General features: G+C 43.7%; 1 protein-coding gene across 1 annotated transcript in view; it reads right to left on the bottom strand.

Annotated features, from left to right (window-relative positions):
- Positions 1 to 398: 398 nt before the first annotated feature.
- Positions 399 to 17,082, bottom strand: part of LOC310761199 (uncharacterized protein) — a 43,239-nt gene continuing 26,555 nt past the window's right edge. The window contains exon 2 of the mRNA XM_083610986.1: positions 399 to 580. The gene's annotated coding sequence lies outside the window, so the exon portion shown is untranslated. The remainder of the gene's footprint in view (positions 581 to 17,082) is intronic.

Below are 17,082 nucleotides of genomic sequence, written 5' to 3'. Positions count from 1 at the left end.
GAAGAATCATTAGGCGCGAGTGATCATGCTCTTCTGAAGTTTACTATACAGCGGAAAGGAGCAGCCAAGCATACTAGGACTCAATTTCTTGACTTTAAGAAAGCCGACTTCATAAAACTTAGGGATGGCTGGGTGAGATCCCATGGACAGTAATACTAAAAGGAAAGGGAGTTCATGATGGCTGGGAGTTTGTTAAGAGGGAGATAGTAAAAGCACAACTTCAGGCAATACCAGTGAGACGGAAACATGGAAGGTGCCTAAAGAAGCCAGGGTGGCTATCTAAAGAACTTTTAACTGAGTTAAGATTAAAAAAGGATGTGTACAAAAAATGGAAAAGGGGGAAAACCACCAAAGAGAAATTCAAACAAATAGCCAGCACGTGTAGACACAACGTCAGAAAAGCTAAAGCACAGAATGAACTCAGGCTTGCTAGAGAGGTTAAAAGCAACAAAAAAGGCTTTTATGGGTATGTTCGTAGCAAAAGGAAGAACAAAGAAACAGTGGGGTCACTCAGAGGAGAAGATGGTGAAATGCAAACAGGGGACACAGAAAGGGCTGAACTCCTCAATGCCTTCTTTGCCTCGGTCTTCTCCGATAAAGAAAACAATGTCCGACCTGAAGAATTTGGAGCAAATGATTCAGCAGAGGAAACACAGCTCAGAATAACTAAGGAGATAGTACAAGAATACTTGGCTAGTCTAGATGTATTCAAGTCTCCAGGGCCAGATGAACTGCATCCAAGAGTATTAAAAGAACTGGCAGATGTGATTTCAGAACCACTGGCAGTCATCTTTGAGAATTCCTGGAGAACAGGCGAAGTCCCGGCAGACTGGAGGAGGGCAAATGTTGTCCCTATTTTCAAAAAGGGGAAAAGAGAGGACCCAAATAATTACCGCCCAGTCAGTCTGACATCAATACCAGGGAAGATTCTGGAGCAGATCATTAAGCAAACAGTCTGTGAGCACCTAGAAAGGAATGCTGTGATCACCAAGAGTCAGCATGGATTTCTGAAAAATAAGTCATGTCAGACTAACCTGATCTCGTTTTTTGACAGAATTACAAGCCTGGTGGATGAAGGGAACGCAGTGGATGTAGCCTACCTTGGTTTCAGCAAGGCATTTGACAAGGTGCCCCATGATATTCTTGTAAGGAAGCTGGTAAAATGCGGTCTTGACTATGCTACCACTCAGTGGATTTGTAACTGGCTGACTGACCGAACCCAAAGGGTGCTCATCAATGGTTCCTCTTCATCCTGGAGAAGAGTGACTAGTGGGGTGCCACAGGGTTCTGTCTTGGGCCCGGTCTTATTCAACATCTTTATCAACGACTTGGATGATGGACTCAAGGGCATCCTGATCAAATTTGCAGATGACACCAAACTGGGAGGGGTGGCTAACACCCCAGAGGACAGGATCACACTTCAAAACGACCTTGACAGATTAGAGAACTGGGCCAAAACAAACAAGATGAATTTTAACAGGGAGAAATGTAAAGTATTGCACTTGGGCAAAAAAAATGAGAGACACAAATACAAGATGGGTGACACCTGGCTTGACAGTAGTACATGTGAAAAGGATCTAGGAGTCTTGGTTGACCACAAACTTGACATGAGCCAACAGTGTGACGCGGCAGCTAAAAAAGCCAATGCAATTCTGGGCTGCATCAATAGGAGTATAGCATCTAGATCAAGGGAAGTAATAGTGCCACTGTATTCTGCTCTGGTCAGACCTCACCTGGAGTACTGTGTCCAGTTCTGGGCACCACAGTTCAAGAAGGACACTGACAAACTGGAACGTGTCCTGAGGAGGGCAACCAAAATGGTCAAAGGCCTGGAAACGATGCCTTATGAGGAACGGTTAAGGGAGCTGGGTATGTTTAGCCTGGAGAAGAGGAGATTAAGGGGTGATATGATAGCCATGTTCAAATATATAAAAGGATGTCACATAGAGGAGGGAGAAAGGTTGTTTTCTGCTGCTCCAGAGAAGCGGACACGGAGCAATGGTTCCAAACTACAAGAAAGAAGTTTCCACCTAAACATTAGGAAGAACTTCCTGACAGTAAGAGCTGTTCGACAGTGGAATTTGCTGCCAAGGAGTGTGGTGGAGTCTCCTTCTTTGGAGGTCTTTAAGCAGAGGCTTGACAACCTTATGTCAGGAGTGCTCTGATGGTGTTTCCTGCTTGGCGGGGGGTTGGACTCGATGGCCCTTGTGGTCTCTTCCAACTCTATGATTCTATGATTCTATGATTCATATGACTTGCCTTCTGATGCTTCTGGTTTCCAATGGCAATGCCAGTCCGTTTTCAATGTTTTCTGTCTAGCCTGGGGAGCCCAAATATCTTGAAGGCCTTTAGAGATTGCCACATGAAACATTATCCATCACTGTTAGCTGCAGGTCATCCACAACACGTTGGAATGGAACAAAGTGGTTTGAAGTGGTAAAAATCACACTTCCAGTACAGCAAAAGATGGCTGAGCGCAGGAGAGCAGTCACTTGGGTATACAAAGCAGCTATTAATTTTTAATCTTGGCATTTGCATCCCTCCCACCCGATAAAACAATAAACAATGTAATTATCTATATAGAACTATGTGATAATAAGTTCACGGGTCACCCTGTTGCATTTCACTGTTCTGCACCTTGATTTCACGGGCAACTTTTTTCCGTTCGGCATTATTTATTCAGCCTGTTTAGTTTGCTTTACAGGCTGTGGCAGCACTCACAGGGTGGACCTATTGAACCAAGCCATAATAGATGTAATACATCAATACATTTGAGCTGAACAGCTTTAATTAGGCTTTCCTGGTCATTTCATCGATTCGCTCAAGTACCGTTGGGATTTGGATAAGACCAGACCTCCTGTAGTGCATGAGAATTACTCTGCTCCAGCAGTTCTCTGCCATTCACATGGCAAGAGGAGACAATCAACATTAATTCACAGACTTAATGCTGCAATTCTGTGCACATTTTCTTAGGGGTAAGTCCCTTACAGTATACTGTTGGCCTGGCAGTGTCTGAATTCAAAAATATAAATTGCATCTTTAAAATGGTAGATTAAAGAAAGTGAAATCCATCTTAATGTAAAATGTCAATGTAAATTTTCTGGAGACTTAAGGAGGAACCACTTTGCTTGATGGGCAACATGGCTTGTATTGCTCTGTTTTAAGATTCAGTGATGTACAGGCAACTCCCCATTTCTGCATGATCGGCATGTGCAGAACCACTGATGCACACCTTGTTTTGGGCACAGTAAGGGGGCTTAGGCATGTCCCACTGGCGCAGGCAGTGCCTCAGAACCCAACCCCCAGGTATATGGGGAGCTGCCTGTACTCTTCTTGGGAGAAAGGGGCCCTTGTTTGCTTTGTTAATATCTGCAAGACAATAAATTAAACTTTTTTTAGGAAATGTAAATTATCCTCATAGGAAGTTGAATTTACAGGAGAAAACACCAGCACAAATTTCTGAAGTGAAACACCAAGCAGCTATTGCATCTATATACTTTTGGCCTTCACGTAGTCCAAATCATATAAGAGAGGAACTGAAAAATCCAAATTCAGAACTACTATGTAGAGCTTATCCTATGTATAATACGCTCTCCTCCAAACTTTCAAAATAATAATATCCAACCAGAAAAACAATGTTGACTTACAGTATATGCCTGGTTTTTTTTTAATGACAAGATTTAATGCTTCACTAACGTAGTTCACTTTGTTGAGCCAAGTCAGAGATGGGGCTCTTGTTCCCCCTCCCCTGATGTTGTTAGACTTCAACCCTTATCTGCCCCAGTCAGCACAGGCAGAGCAGGAGCTATAGGGCCCCTGATCTAGGCATTGTAACCATCTACATGGAAACTTATTTTGGACCAGGGTTATCTATAGCCCACAAGTCTCCACCATGGAGCAATTGTAGTAAAAACCTGCCTTTATAGCCTTCTGGAGTTCATTTTACCTGGATCTTCAGCGAAAAGGATCTCAAGCAGCAAGAAGGAAAAGGCTCTTGCTTGTAAACATGAGCTAGTTTGTAGACTGAGCAAGATGAGCTACTGTCTCTTATCTCACCCAATTGTTTCCTTAGAGTAGATCACCTCTTTAAACTTTGACCTTGCCTATCATAATTCTGTGTTTGTATACTGTACTTGATTTGGCTTTCAGGAGAAATGCAATACACAGCCACATGTAGAAAAACCCCGGGGACTCCCCCGCCCCCCAAAAAGCAGTGTTGGGAAAGATGGAGTTTCAGCACAGAAATGGCAAAGGGAGACTGTGCTTAACCCTCTCTGCAATCAATTTTTCTCTGCAGCACCTTTCTCTCCAACCTCTTTCCCTCTTGTGGCTTTCTACATTTGTGGAAATGGCAGACATGCAACTGGAACCCTGCAAGCTGAAACAGCACCTGGTGAGGAGTGGCAACAGAAAATTGGCTGTTTGTGTGTAAGGATCACACATCTCCTCTCATTATTTCTCCATAGACAATCATCTCCCACATGTGTGTCTGAGACACACACACACACATAGCTTTTCAGGGCTTCCTTTCATGCAATGGCACGGAATGCATAGTTTGGTTTGTCAACGGGACCTGAGTCTGGGATGTGTCAACACAGAAACCTCTCTGGCTACTGTCTGCAGTGACTTGTCTACTCACACTTTCCGATCTACATTGCTGCAGTCTATGACAACTGCTGCAACAGCAAAGTGGGAAATTATTCTCTTACAGCCGCTTGGAAAGATTTGAACTGACATGTGCAGATTTCAATCAGACTGTGAAAATGGAAAGTTCAAACTGGGAGGTCTCTTCTTTTTAAGCTTTGATGTGTAATATGATTTTTCTCTCATGGCTGAATGTGTGTGCCAAGACATGGCTTTCTGTAAGAAAATGTTGCAACAGCCCCATCATGAGTCCCGCCTGCCTTAATCAATATGCATGTAGTTCTGACATCACTGCACTTCACATTGGCCCAGCCCATCTTCCCACCATGAGTTGGCAATGCTGGAGAAATGCATCTCATAAAGGAATGAGGATGCAGAATATGTTCTACCCAGCTTTCCCCTGTTCTTCCCCCGCCCCCCTTTGGCCCTGTTCTCTGTGTGCTTGTCCGCAGGAGTGTGCATGCTGATTGTGTGCAAGATCTCGGGGCAGTTCACAGTGTAACTGCATGAGCAATAGTCCTGCCCTGAGTGTTGAACATCTTAGAACACATGTTTCACTAGAGCACTCTATAGCTGCTCATTTTAAGATAATCATAGAACGGTAGAGCTGGGAGACACCCTGAGGCTCATCTTGTGCAATCCCTTCCAATGCAGGACTCTCAACTAAAGCACGTTTCAACTGAGTGGGGAGTGCACTGCCCCCTTCCACCCGGCCCCCAGCACATCACTCTGTTGACAGCTCTCCACATGTTTAAGGGTGAAGATCTGAAGCAAGGAGCCTCCTCTGCTCATGATTTCAATGTCTTATTGTGCAGGGAGCCTCCAAGAGTAGAGGAGATGACTCACCCCAGTTCATGACTCTTGAACTCATGGAAGGCTATAAACTGGATGTGAGCAGTGTGACAGAAGTGGGGGGTAGGGGGTGTGTGGTGGGGGTGCACCTGCCCCTGACTTCATGCTCAAGTAAAATGGGCAACTGAGTCTGAGCCTCCTTGGAGTGCAGCAAGACCAGCACAAGGAACTTTATGATCTGTTAATGTTATTTTTGCGCTATACTCATGCATTTAAGTCTAGACTATTTCTTTTGTGATATTCAATTTATTCTATGTTTGCTAAATTGCTGGACTTTGTTATATTTAAATTCACTGATAAAGTGATCCCCCCATTGAACACTTTGTATTTGGATAGTAAGTGGAAATTCATTGTAAATTGCTTTGGACACAACTCACTATGGAAAGACAGCATAGAAATAAACCAAATCAATCAATAAGTCTTGAGCTGCTGCTATAGCACTCAGTGTCTGTAATGCATTAGGCTAGGAAAGTATTATTGCATGAAGTTCTGCATTCCGCAAAGTCATTTTACTGGCATTCTTACATGCATATTCTAAGCAAATTTATTTGGGATTAAGTACTATTGATTTTAATAGGATTAACTTCCAAGTAATGTGTTTAGGATCAGCGTGTTAGAAATGAAAATCCGTCACTTGCACTTTACTGCACAACTAGCTGCAATTACACATCCCGGGTCCCCCGTTAGTTCATATACCCCCCCCCAACTATTTTCACAACATTAATGGCATCTAAAGTTCAAATGCCAGAGTTAATCTGAGGAGTGGTGAAGGCAGTATATCCTCTGCATATTCTGTGCAAGAGCCAATTTCCCCAAAACTTGCTTCTATTTAAGTGGAAGCGGATATATTGGGATTGATATCAGCTAAACACCCAAGTTAATCACACTTCTAGCTATCACAGTGGGATGGCGTGCTGAAGCCAAAGTGGGGTTTTGCATTTAATAGACAAAATTCTATTTGCTCCCAACTGATAGTGAGTTTTGGCAGCTGAATGATGTATTTCCAGAAAGAAGATGTCCTAGAAGTAACTTGTGGCTGTTTCGAAAGATTTATTAAAACTAAGTTGACACTTGCATCACTGATAGAGGTAATTTCAGAGCTCTTGAAATTCTACTGACCCTAAGATAATGAAACCACCACCTCTCGCACATTTGTATTCTGTGGCATGTAACTTGGCTCGTGGCTACGAATGCGAAACACTGTCATTATCTGCTAGAAAAATTCACAATACTAACTGAGGGCAAATGCATCAGCTGGGAGATAGAGCAATGGAAGGTAGATACAGTAAGCAGGATGTCATGGGTTGCTCAGTGCATAAACAATAATGATAACAGGCTATTTAGACAGTTAATAAAACTTGGGGCTTTACGAAATGAGGACAGTCATGCAACGAGAGCAAGTTTCTTAAAAGCACATTTTTTAATCCTGTATCATAGCCAAAAAAAAAAGGGGGGGTGAGGGAGAAGTATATTATGCCCTAAAACAAATCCAATCTGGTTCCTATGAATGAAAAGTACCATGAAATGCTCTTGGAAAAGTCTTGCTGTGGCAGAGATCTGTGCATATTTATGACACTGACAGCCATAGGCTGTACAAATGAAAGCTTTGATTATAATCCAAATAACATTTTTCACATTATTTCAGATAAGAAGGATGTGTGTTAAACTCTGATCAAACATATCCAGTCTGTCAGCTCATTCAAAATGCAGATCACCCTACAAAATGAGGAAGAGAAGGGAAGGAGGGATTGACTTATGGTTAAATTTGGAGGAATTACAGAATTCAAGAGGAATTACAGAAACACTTTACTGCTTTTGCAAAAAGAATAATTCCTCAGATACTTTAATTATATTTGCATTTACGGAGTTCTGAAATATACCATTTAAATAGAAATGGGATGTTGCAGTGTGGTTTGGTAGTTGGTGTCAGGGAGAAGAGGGTTTGAATCCCCCCTGGGTGGCCCTGGGGGCCAGTCCCTGCCTCTCAGTCTGCCCTACCTCACAGGGTCCTTGTGGGAAATATATGAGGAGCAGGAAGCTCCTTGGAGAAAAAGGTGGGATATGGAAGCAATAAATAAACAATTGTAAAGCACATTAGAAAGAAATGGGATGACTGGGAGATTTGGCAATATTTACTTGGTTTTTAAGGTACCAATTGTGCACAAGACATTCTAATTAATTGTTAAAGGTGAGAAATTCCCATTAAGAGGACAAAGCCAAAGGAAAGTCAGCTTGCTCTTCCTACATGTGACCATCTATTCCAGTTTGCTGCCTACTTTAGGAATCTACATCATGTTAAATATTGCAGAGCTTTTTTTCTCGCCAAATCTCATGTTCCTCCCTCTCAAGTGCATGGGGGCAAGAAGGCTGGCAACCCTCTTTTCTTAAGGGTAGAACCACAAAATGATTCGGAGGTGGAATCCTTCTGTTGTTTCACTTCTGTGCTGGAGGTCAGCAGGAGACAGTTGGCCTTTTGCTGACTAAATGACCAGGAAGGTCGGTGAAATTTTATGTTAAACCCCAATATATCACTGGTAGTTCCTTAATTTCTGTCAGTAGCAATGACAGCAAATGACCAGCTCACCAGTTGCAACTGCAGGGACCAACTTCAGTGATGAACTTGAAATTATTGTAGCTTTATAGGATTGCTCGTACACTACACTTTACAATCTGCTTTGCTCTGAGAATCTTGTGTACTCTATGCCTTTTATTTTTGGTCTATTGACTGTAATAAATTGATTGATTGATATATGAAAATAAGTTTAATTAATTAATTAAACAACAGCACATAAATAAAATCAATTAAAATCCAATATAGTGGTACCTTGGGTTACAGACGCTTCAGTTTATGTGTTTTCGGGTTGCGCACCGCGCCAAACCTGGAAGTACCGGAACGGGTTATTTCTGGGTTTTGGCTCTCACGCATGCGTAGGAGCACCTAATCGCGACCCGTGCGTGTGCAGACACGGTGCTGCGGGTTGCGAACGTGCCTCCCGCACAGATCACGTTCACAACCTGAGGTTCCACTGTACAGATATCAGCTGCCAGATACCTGATTTTTTGCTGCTGCATTGTGAGAGCCAGTGTGATGTAGTGGTTAAGAGCAGTGGACTCGTAATCTGGTGAACCGGGTTCGCATCTCCGCTCCTCCACATGCAGCTGATGGGTGACCTGGGGCTAGTCACACTTCTCTGAAGTCTCTCAGCCCCACTCAACTCACAGAGTGTTTGTTGTGGGGGAGGAAGGGAAAGGAGAATGTTAGCCGCTTTGAGACTCCATAAAGGGAGTGAAAGGCGGGATATCAAATCCAAGCTCTTCTTCTTCTTCTTCTTCATTGCATTTGTTGTTTTTCTAATTATTTATTGTGAACTGATTTATTGCAAATATTGTAAGATATTTTTATGAAGGTTAGTATAAAAGGATTTTAAATTAATGAAAATAAAATATACACCAAATTCCAACAGAGTCTGTGGTTTAGACATACCACTACCATTTTGAGACTCCAGTTTTGAGACAGTTTCAGAAACAAAACAAAGTTTTTTTCCCTAACTTGCAAAGAATCTTAAAAATGGGAAAATGCAAGCAAAAGGTGTTTACTTCAAAGTGTACAAAAATTATTCAAGTTGCATAATCTGAATTAATATAATATTATAAATTATAATATATTCAAATCACTATACATTCAAATAAGAAAGAAAACCTAGCTGAGGACAACTTGTTGGTATAGGTGATATTTATTCAAAAGGATGTTTTGACTACATGCTTTAAATAATGTGTGTACTTTCAAAGCATAAACCTATTTTAAGTAGTAGGTAGAGACAGAAGTCACAGCTGCATTGAGCACATTTGACACAGAAACACACACAGGGATTTATTTTATCTATTTATAAAAATATTGATATACCGCTGCATCATAATAATAGAACACAGCAGTTTACAACAATATAAAAACAAAGCCAAACAATAAAATCATAAGAAGTTAAAAACAAGTTAAAAGCAAAAATAAAGTAAAAGCAAACATCATCAAGCCATTGTGGGGGCTGCACTCTTAACTGCCTGCATCAGCCTGGCATAACAGAAATGTTTTCAGCAGGCATTTAAAAGTATAATAGAGCGTACTAGAGTCACTGAAACTTTGGTATTAGCATCTTTAGACTTAGCCTCCCTCTACACCAATATTCCTCTAGATGAAGTACAGTTCATCATCAGCCATCTCTGGCAATCACGGTGAGACCCCTCTCCCCCTTCTGAATTCTTGCTTGATTTATTGGACATAGTGTTCGAAAAGTATTATTTTCGGTTCATGGATCAATTTTATTTTCAATCACAGGGAGTAGCGATGGGATCTCCTTTAGTAGTGAATATTTTCATGAATTCCTTTGAAAATGCTCACATTCTACATAATAACTCCTACTCTTCATCTTTATTTATTACAGATACATAGATTATTTATTTTTTCTTTTCAGTAATGAACATGATTTCTTACAGTTCTCAGCATGGATTAATTCCATACATTCCTCTTTATCTTTTTTTGGACATCACAGTTCATTTCATGTACTTTCCTAGATGTTGAAGTCATCAAACAGGATGGTTATCTGTCTGTTAAACCTTATCGGAAGCCCACCGACTGCAACTCTTTACTACATTACTCTTCCTTTCATCCTAGATGTCTTAAGGACAATCTACTGTATGGACAATTTTTGCATATTAAAAGAAACTCTTCATCTCATCATGATTTCCTCAATAGTGCGGATGCTCTTTTGGATTCTCTCCACTCTAGGGGTTATCCAATTTCAGTCATTAATATGTCTAAACAAAGATCCTTATTAAAGGATTGTTCAACACTTCTCACCATGAACCCATCTCCAGTGTCTAATACCCGCATCACAGGATCGTTAAAATTCACCTCTTACTCAGATAGAATTATTAGGATCTTTCGTAAGCACTGGCACATTCTGTGGCATGTCCAAGGATGTACCGACTTTCCCCTCATTGACCTTAGGAGGACCAAGTCTATTAAGAACATATTGGTGCATACTGAGATGATTTTCACTCATTCTATTGTCAATACCAGCCCTACGGATCATTATAAATGTGGCAGATGTTCATCCTGCCCCTTCTCGTTACAGATCAAAGAGATTTATGATGAAAATTCTAACTTTAGGTTCACCATTCGTCAATTTAGTACATGTCAAACTGAAGATGTAGTTTATCTCATCAGATGTCCGTGTAACTTACTGTACATTGGTTCCACAACACGAGCAGTCGGGGTTCGCATTGGAGAACATCATTCCCGTATAAGGAATGCAGTGATGGAGGCACCTCTGGTTGAACACTTCATCACATATCACCATTCGGAAACTGATATATTATTTACAGTACTATGGATAAACCAGAAGAAATGTGAGGTTAGGCAAGATTCTGAACATCTATTGCGTCAACAAGAAACCCGTTTAATTTATTTGTTTAAATCTATATATCCGGGGCGGTTGAATTCAGAACTTGACTTCAATTGTTTCACTTAAAATCTGTTTTATGTAAAATCCGTCATATGTAAATAATTTTTTACAAGTATTCAAATCTGTGCTACTTTAAGTCTGTCACTTTATGGGTTGTCTTTGCATTAATGATACCATATTGATGTACTGTCCCTTTAAGTTTATTTACATTGTCCTCAATTTATTGTTATTTGAAACACCTGTGGTTAACTTTATATATCCTATGCATTTGTGTTGTAAGCATCAGCAGCTACACTATCCAGTGAGCACTGATCCACTAGCAAGATTCCCACTAGTATGAAAATTTTTCATTGATAATTATTCGGTATGTACCTCTTTATATATTTTGTTTTACTGTATAACATACATGCAGGTTGCTCAGTTTTGTTGTCATTCATTGCTAGCAATGCCTTCTTTTCCATTTTCAGCTGATGAAGACTTTATTCCGAAACAGTGAATTATTCTGGACACACTGTCCTCTTGAGACTTCCTTTTAAGATTTCTGAGAGATGTTTTCCTTTGAGACTTTTCTAGGATTTCTTCCTTTGAGTGATGGCTTGGTATTCCTCGCCATTCATTGATTTGTTTGACTCCTCATTTGACTCTTATATATACAACAACTTACAGTCACTTGCATATTTTGTGAGATGTAAATACATTACTTTGAAGTGGCATATTTGTATATTTTGAATGACATTTTAATTAATTATATATCCACTACCAGTTATTAGCCAGCGTGTTGCGTTTGCATTTGTTTTGATTGTGGCATTTAAAAGTTGGCACAGAAAGTGCTTTCTGAACCTCCATTGGCCAGGAGTTCCACAGGACAGAGCAGATGACACAGAAGGCTCAATTTCTTGTTGTTGTCAAACAAACCTCACCAACCCAGGGAATGACCACTGTTGCTCCTACAGATCTTGATGACTGAGCTGGACCATAAGGATCCAAGCAATCCCTGAGGCACCCAGTGCTTTGTGAGGCAAGGCAAGAACTGCAAATCTGGCTCGGTAGCAGATGAGCAGCCAGGGCAGCTGCTTTAATGATGATTCCACATCTTCTCAACCAGAAGCTCCCACCCGCAATCTGGCTGCAGCCTTCTGCACTGGCTGGAGCTTCCGAGCCAGGCCCAAGGGCCACTGGCGGAGGAAGAGGAGTGTGGGGAGAGCGTACCACCCCCAGCAGTGCAATCCCGGTGGGGGGCCAGCGCTGCTGCCCCCTGCCTGCACTGGCACGCCATGCCCCAGGATGTGCGCCACGCCCCTGCAGGTGCCACCCCACGCCCCCGGGTCACATGCCAGCCCCACACCACCTGCTCTCCGCCCCCCAGTGCCGGAGCATGAAGCTCCGCCGCTGCCAAGGGCAACCCCACATAGAGCGCCTTACAGTAATCTAGCCTTGAAGGTACCAATGCATGGAGTACTGGGATCCGGCGATCGCTGCCCAGGAATGGCCACAATGGGCAAACCAGATGCAGCTGGTCAAAGGCACTTGTGGCCACAAGACACTTGAGCCCCTCGTGACTGAGACCCACAAGCTATGCACTTTCTCCTCCAGAGGGAGGGCAACCCCTTTGAAGCAAAGTTCTTGCCAATTTCCCAAGCGTGGGAACCACCCACCCAAAGAGCCTCCATCTTCCAAAAGTTCAGGCACAGTTTCTTGGCCCTCAGAATACACTTGACAGAAAAAGCTTGAGTGGGAAGAGCAAGAGCAAGGATGAGTCTCAGAGGGAGCAGAAATAGTGTGGATGAAGAGAAAGAAAGAGTGAGGCAAGCAGGTGGGGTGGGGAGAAACTGGGGCACCAGAAGGGGGAGAAAGGGCTGGGGGCTGGGAGGGCAGAAATAAACAGGTAAGGGGCTGAGAAGAGAAGAATCTAGAGGTGAGTGGAGAGCTTTTCTGAGCTGCAATAAAGGAAGCCCCTTTCTCCCACTGGAGCACAGATGCCAGGTGACCTTGTGATGGTTCCCTGTCCTTCCACTGTGCCAGAGCAACACAACCTGCCTGCTCCTTCTGCTGCATCCTGCCCAGCTTCCAAAGTGGCGTTTAGATCAAACTCTTTTCTCTCAGCACAGAACTGCAGTGGCAGCAGAAGCAATGGGATCAGTTGCCAGCATCCTGAAAGAATTTTGATGGGTGAATAAATCGGAGTTACATAGGGGAAATGTTTCCAAGTGCTTTCTGTGGGTTGCTTTGTGTCATTCTTGAACAAATGATGTTCTGCAAATTGCAGCAAATAACTGTCCTGATTAGCTAGGTGCTTCCAATCCTATGGGAATAAGGTTATCTGCAGTCTTGTTGCCCTGTCTGGACACTATTTTTCTATGGGAAAATACTTGCAATATCTGTTCTCTCTTTCTCTCTCCTGTTGGAGGGTTATGGATGTGAGACTATGTCATACCAATACAGCCTCCAAGAAGCAAGATGGGCAAAGAGAGGGAGGGAGCACACAATCCTAAAATGGCAGAAGAGAAAGGTTTTTCCTCCTTTGTGGATGAACACAAGAAAACAAATGGTAACAACAACAATTTATACCCTGCCCATCTGGCTGGGTTTCCCCAGCCACTCTCGGCGCCTCCCAACAGAACACTAAAAACAGAATAAAACTTCAAACATTAAAAACAGGGCTGCCTTCAGATGTCTTTTAAAAGTCCTTGATATCTGAAGGGAGGGTGTTCCACAGGGTTGGTGCCACTTCTGAAAAGGCCCTCTGGTTCCCTGTAACTTCACTTCTCACAGTGAGGGAACCGCCAGAAGGCCCCTCGGCACTGGACCTCAGTGTCCGAACAGAATGATGAGGGTGGAGATATTCCTTCAGGTATACTGGGCCAAGGCCGTTTAGGGCTTTCAAGGTCAGCACCAACACTTTGAATTGTGCTCAGAAACGTACTGGGAGCTAATGTAGGTCTCCTAGGACCAGTGTTATATGGTCTCAGCAGCCACTTCTGGTCACCAGTCTAGCTGCCGCATTCTGGATTAGTTGCAATTTCCAGGTCACCTTCAAAGGTAGCCCCACATAGAGCGCTTTGAAGTAGTCCAAGTGGGAGATAACTAGAGCATGCACCACTCTGGCAAGACAGTCCACGGGCAGATAGGGTCTCAGCCTGCATGCCAGATGGAGCTGGTAGATAGCTGCCCTGGACACAGAATTAACCTGCGCCTCCATGGACAGCTGAGTCCATAATTATTCCCAGGCTGAGCACCTGCTCCTTCAGGGGCACAGTTACCCCATTCAGGACCAGAGAGTCCCCCACACCCACCCACCTCTTGTCCCCCCCAAACAGTACTTCTGTCTTGTCAGGATTCAACTTCAATCTGTTAGCCACCAACCATCCTCTAACTGCCTCCAGGCACTCACACAAGACCTTCAACAATTTCACTGGTTCTGAGTTAAAAGAGAGGTAGAGCTGGGTATCATCCACATACTGATGAACACCCAGCCCAAACCTGATGATCTCTCCCAGCAGCTTTATGTAGATGTTAAAAAGCATGGCTTAGAGGACAAAACCCTGAGGCAGCCCACAAGTGAGAGCCCAGGGGTCTGAACACTCATCCCCCAACACCACTTTATAACAGTTCTTCCAGCTCCCAGCTCCTCTAGACATTCCAGAAGGATATTGTGGTCAATGGTATCAAAGGTCCAGCAAAACTAGGAAATAGCTTTCACCTTTGTCCCTAGTCCACCAGTGATCATCAACCAGTGTGACCAAGGCAGTTTCAGGCCCATGATGAGGCCTGAATCCCGGCTGGAAGAGATCCAAATGGTCCGTATCCTCCAGGCATGCCTGCAGTTGTTCAGCAATCACCCGCTCAATCACCTTGCCCAAGGATGGAAGATTTGAGACTGGGCGATAGTTGGCTATATTGGCTGGTTCTAAAGATTTTTTTTTAAGAAGCAGTTTAATGATCGCCTCTTCCAGTGGGTCTGAGAAAGCTCCCTCACAGAGGGATTCATTCAAAGAAGCATTCACCACCCCCGCAAAGTCCATTGGCTAGCCCTTCTCAGCTCGCTTTTATGAGCCAGGATGGGCAAGGATCAAGGAGATAGGTAGTTGGTTTCTCTCATCCAAGTAGCCTGTCTACAACCTCAGGAGTAACAGATTGGAATTGATCCCATGCAACTTGACTAGATAGGACTCTAGCACTCTCTCGCCCCAACCCTGTTCCCATGGTTCAGTCTACCTCTTTCCAAATCTAAGCAAAAAAACTTTGCAAAATCATTGCAGGAGATCTTGGAGTCCTTACCAGGCCCCGATGGTGAAGGTTTTTCCACTAAATTGTGAACCACCTGAAAGAGTCTCCTGCTGCTGTTTTCTGCAGATGCAATAGAGGTGGTGAAGAAGGTCCTCTTCGCCGTCACTACCACCACTTGGTAGGCTCGACGTTGAGCTCTCACCCGTGTCTGGTCAGCTTCAGAATGAGTTATCTGCCACTGGCACTCTAGCTGTCTCAGCGATTGTTTCATTGCCCTCAGCCCTAGAGAAAACCACGGGGCTGTCCAGGCTTCATGCAATCAGAGAGGGTCGGAGGGTCGGAGCCAGACAGTCAATAGCCCTGGTTAATCCGCATTCCAGCGGGCCACCAGGCAATCAGCTGAAAGGCCATTAACATGGGACAAAACATCCCTACCACTCTCTGGAAACCATTGGATCCATTAAGTGTTGGGGGCGCACCATCCAAATCGGTCCCACCTCCCTGCAGAGGGGAAGGGTTGTGGAGAAGTCCAGTTCCACCAGGAAGTGATCCGACCATGGCACTTCTTTTGTTTCACTTTTACTCAATGTCAGATCACAACATCCATAGAAGTGAACACCAGGTCTAAGGCATGTCTGTAACTATGAGTTGGGCCAAACTTATTCAGGGACAGCTCCATGGAGGCCATGCTTTCCATGAAGTCTCGAGCGGCCCCTTGTAAGGTCGTGTTGGCATGGATATTAAAATCCCCTAGGACAACCAAACTAGATGTCTCCAGAAGAACATCTGCCATGACCTGAAGCAGCTTGGGCAGGGAATCCTTGGTGCAGTGGGGAGGTCAGTACACAAAAAGGAATCCTGTACTGCCCCTATTGCCCAACTTCCAGAACATGCACTCAGAAAACTGGGTCTTCCCAATAGGACACCTGGTGCTAGCTAATGACTTCCTAAAAATCACTGCAACCCCCCCCCCGCCCATATGACCTGGGTTGCTGTGCATAAAAGAAACCTGGTGGACAAGCAGCAACAAGAACAGGCCCATTTGCTTCATCTAACCATTACACATGCCGGGTCAAGTCCTCCATCCATGATCAAGTCATGGATGGCAATGGTCTTATGAATCATTGACTTGGCCACCTTCAGGTCATGTGGGTCTCCCTTGTTGATTCCAGTATTCATCTGGTCAAGACCAGATCCGGACACAGGAATAGTCTTCAAACAACGACTAAACCTGCCTCCTTAGTAATAACATGGTCTGGTCTTAGTGTAACTCCTCCTCCTGCCCGTGATCACTGAGGTCCCAGTGCATCTCCCCACCGTGGAACCAGCTCCAGCCATTCTGTTGACTGGGGCCACTCCTTGGCATCCCTGACCCTCTCCCCTTAAAAACAAAATACAGTCATACCTTGGGATAAATACGCTTCAGGTTCAGCGCTTTCGGGTTGCACTCCGCAGTGACCCGGAAGTAACAGAGTGCATTACTTCCGGGTTTCACCGCTCGCGCATGTGCAGACTGTCAAAATGACATCACATGCATGCACGGAAGTGGCAAAAAGTGACCCACAGACGTGCTGATGCACTGTCGCACTGTCGCGTCTTACGTTCTGTTCGGGATGCAAACGGGGTTCCGGAACAGATCCCGTTCGCATCCCAAGGTACCACTGTACAGACTATACAACAAACCACTAAAACAATAGAAACTAAATCAATCAATCAGTCAATCAATAAAATCAATTTACAATTATACTAAAAATAAACTGATCCCCGGCACCAACTAAATGTTTATCCTACCCCCAACAGAGCAAAAACAAAACCAAAAAAACAAAACTTAAAATTCTACTGACTGCTTAAGAACATTTTAAAGCACATTAGTCACTTGGAGCAGAAGCGATAGCAGAAC

Source organism: Podarcis filfolensis (genome assembly GCF_964270895.1).
Source record: "Podarcis filfolensis genome assembly, chromosome: 4".
NCBI lineage: Eukaryota > Metazoa > Chordata > Lepidosauria > Squamata > Lacertidae > Podarcis > Podarcis filfolensis.
The sequence above is the reverse complement of the archived record's forward strand: the minus strand, read 5'-3'. Positions and strand labels throughout refer to the sequence as shown.